We start from the raw sequence: 3,456 nt of genomic DNA on the forward strand, positions 1-3,456 counted from the left end.
GCATGTTTGATGGAAGAGTCTTAACACGCCTGGAACAATATTATCTGTGGACCTTTGCCATGGGAATTCGCAAGCTGCCCTTGTGAGGCTTCCAGACAATACCCAGGCTGGACAGCATTTGCTAGGTTTGCGGAGAAGGAAAGAGACGGCCCGATCCTTAGTTTCCAAGCAGGCCTTGAGATTCTAGTCAAAGGGATATCAAAGGTGGGGTCTGAGGAAGAGCATAAGGGCTTAGGTGTTGCCCCAAACACTCGCCCTACCCCAGAGTCAGGAGAAGGACCCCCAGGGCGGTTCCTGCGTGCCCGGCACACCTTCCCACCCTGTGCGCAGGGCTGCTGGGGGTTGGAGGAGGAGTGCCAGGGTCTCCATCTCTCCCAGGCTACAGGGGTGCAGAGGCACCTGGGGATTTCTCATGGGCCTCCCTGTTCCTTTTTGGACTGAGAGGGAGGGTGCCCAGGCTCTGGCTGTGCCACCAACTTCTTCCGTACCAGGTCCCTCTCTTGTATTTCCTCCTCGGAAAATGAAGGTGTGGGGCTGATCTCTCTCTCATGTCTGCTCTGACACTCTGATGCAAGGAGAAGAGTGTCTGGGGGTGAGGGAAGCCTGGAGCTTCTGTCCTGTCCCAGGAGGCTGCGCTCCCTGGTCTGTGTCCATCACTGCCTCCTGTCTGCTGGCTCCAGGTCAAGAAGCCCCCGTTTCAGGGAGATCAAAGGCCCCCATACCTACTCCAGGGCCGCAGCCCCCCACTCCTTCCTGGGTGGAGGATGGTGAGTGAGTCTCCCTTTCTCTCTCTCTCTGGCCCCACACCCCTGCCACACCTCTGTGATAGCCACCTCCAGTACCTGGGAGATGCAGGTGAGGCGGAGAATAGATTTGCCGCAGCTGCCCAGGCTGGTCCCACCAGCAGGTCCTCTGAACCCTGTTCCCCGCGCTGCCGGAGACTGCGATCCCAGTGGCTGATAGTTGCTCCCCACCTCACCCTCTTGGCAGCCCTGGGTTTCAGTAGCTGGGAGACAGGCTGGGCAAGCTGGAGCCTTTGGCGCCTGCCCACTTTCTCCTTAAGGAGAGCACGCACTGGTGGCAGGAGGGGAGAGATGGGGGAGGAGGAACGGGGCACATCTCTCTCCACACCCCCATCCCCTCTGCAACACATGCAGGCTGCGGAGTGGGAATGCCTGGGTTTAAATCTCCATTGCACCACTTTCACTTGTGATAAAATGATGAATGGACAAGTTACTTTATCTCTCCAAGTGTTGTTTCCCCATCTGTGAAATGAGGCTAGCAATAAGAATACCTTCCTTATGATGCTGGTATTTAGATTTAATGAGACCATCCACGTTATAGACTTAGTGCAGTGCATGGCCCACTGAAAGCATTCAATAGGAGGTTAACTATTACTATGATGATCATTATTATTATTTTGTCCTGGGACTGAATGGAATCTCAAGAGGCCATTTCTTGTGTCCTTCTGTTTCCTCCAGGCCAGGGGTCCTTAAACTTGTCTGTGGATTAAAACCACTTGGGACCTTTTAAAAATTCCAAAGTCCAGACCACATCACCAGACCAGTTAAACCCCAGTCCTTAGGGGTGGGCCCAGGCACCAGGGGCTTTGAAGTTCTCCAGGTGGTTCCAATGTGTAGCACGGTTAGAAACCAGTGCTGGATGCTGTCCAACCAGTTACGAGGTTTCCTTTAGGGATAGCAATTTATCCTAGGAAGCTTACTCACCCTTTAATATTGACCTGAGATTAGATATCTCCTTTGGGATAAGCAAAATCTCTCATGCTCCGCTTTAAGTCAATTTTTTCTTGTTTTAAGGAAGTAGAGAATAGCTATCCCCCTGCACCAAAGGCTCGGTTAGTAGTATTTGCTGGGCATCCCTCCCCCCCACCCATGCTGTTCCAGGGAGTGGCAGCAGCCCACCAGGGGCCATCCAGCTGGTAGGAGATGGACTGGGGTGTTGGCATTGGATGCTGGCAGCTGGGCACAGCCAGAGATCAGAGGCTTTCTAAACTCTGCTGTCTGGAACTTCCACTTTTATTTTATTACAATTTAATACTTCTTCATATTTATCATGAGGGTAAATATAAACTTGGGTGAGTGCTGAACAAACTCCACTGGAAGACCTCACTGGTACCCACTGTGATCTAGCCAAGCTCTGTTCCCACTGTTTCCCAGTTCCTTCCTCCAGCCAGGGGGCCTCTTCACAGCTGCCCCCTCCTGCCTTCTGCCTCCTCACCATGCCCATTTCTTCCCCTTCGCTTTGACACAAGCTGTCCCTTGGTCCTTCCCCGGCCCCAATCCCCTACCCCAGAGCACCCACCTGCCTGCACACAGCACATCCTTCAAGGTTGGCCTGAGCCTGGCCCTTGCTTACGTGAAGACTTCTACGGTTGCTATTCTTTCTAAAAACTCTCACAGGACTCATAGGTCTAAATGCTATATCCATAGCCACAAAACACCAATAATAATAGCAATCATTTAAAAATTTTATTGTCTTCAACTGCTGCGCTATGTACTCTCAGTGTCAGTTGAGTAGGATTCAGAGAGCTCAGTAACTAGTTCAGGGATAAAACTAGTACGTGGTGGAGCTGGGCTTCAACTCCACAGCTGCTTAATTCTGGGGCCCAGGCTCTTGGTTTTCCAGGAAATCCGTGTGTTAGTCTTCACTTTAGCTCGGTTGGGTAGGCTTTTGTCATCGGCCCTCTCTGCCCAGCAAGTCCATGGGCACCTATGGGGGAGGGAAGGGGCTCCTGGTCCATGAAGTTTCCATCCCAACATCAAGGAGCTTCCTATTTGTTTAGTCGGCAGTGGAGGCAGATGCGAAGGGGTTAACTCTGTGCGTTCCAGCAGGTGAGAGAGAGGTGGGTGAACATGAAGGGGCTGGGGGAGGAAGGCCACTTGTCTGGCTCCTTGGAGCGTATGGTCTTCCATATTTCATCTCTGCTACTCATGCTAGTCACCCTGTGAAGCTGGGATTACAATCCTTGATTTAGAGGCCAGGAAACTGAGGCTCAAGGAGTTGTGTTCAAGCCACGGGGCTAGGAAGGGGCAGAGCCAGGAGTCAAAGCTGGGTTTCAGGATGCCCAGCCCAAGGTCTTTTCACCACTCCACTGCAGCTTCTTGCTTGGGCCCTCCTGTCCCTCCTCTGTAACACCCCATTTCCTCTGCAGGACATCTGCCTCTTCCCTCAGCCTTGTTCTCTCTGCCTCTTCTCCACCTCTACCTGACTCAGAATCCTTGCCTTTAGGCAAATTTATCACACTTCCCAGCTCCACATCCCTTTCCTTCCTCTGCCTCTGCTGGGTTCCTCCTTTTCACTCTGTGCCCAGGAGCTGAGCCTTGGATTCCCTCTCCTATCGAGAGCTCCCCAGGCTGTCAGGGTTAGGTGCTTTGTACTAGGGTGCCCAACTGTTCCAACTTGCACAGGATTCTTCTGGCTTAAGCACTGAAAATC

The sequence above is a fragment of the Lemur catta genome, chromosome 6 (assembly GCF_020740605.2).
Source record: "Lemur catta isolate mLemCat1 chromosome 6, mLemCat1.pri, whole genome shotgun sequence".
In the NCBI taxonomy this organism is placed as follows: domain Eukaryota; kingdom Metazoa; phylum Chordata; class Mammalia; order Primates; family Lemuridae; genus Lemur; species Lemur catta.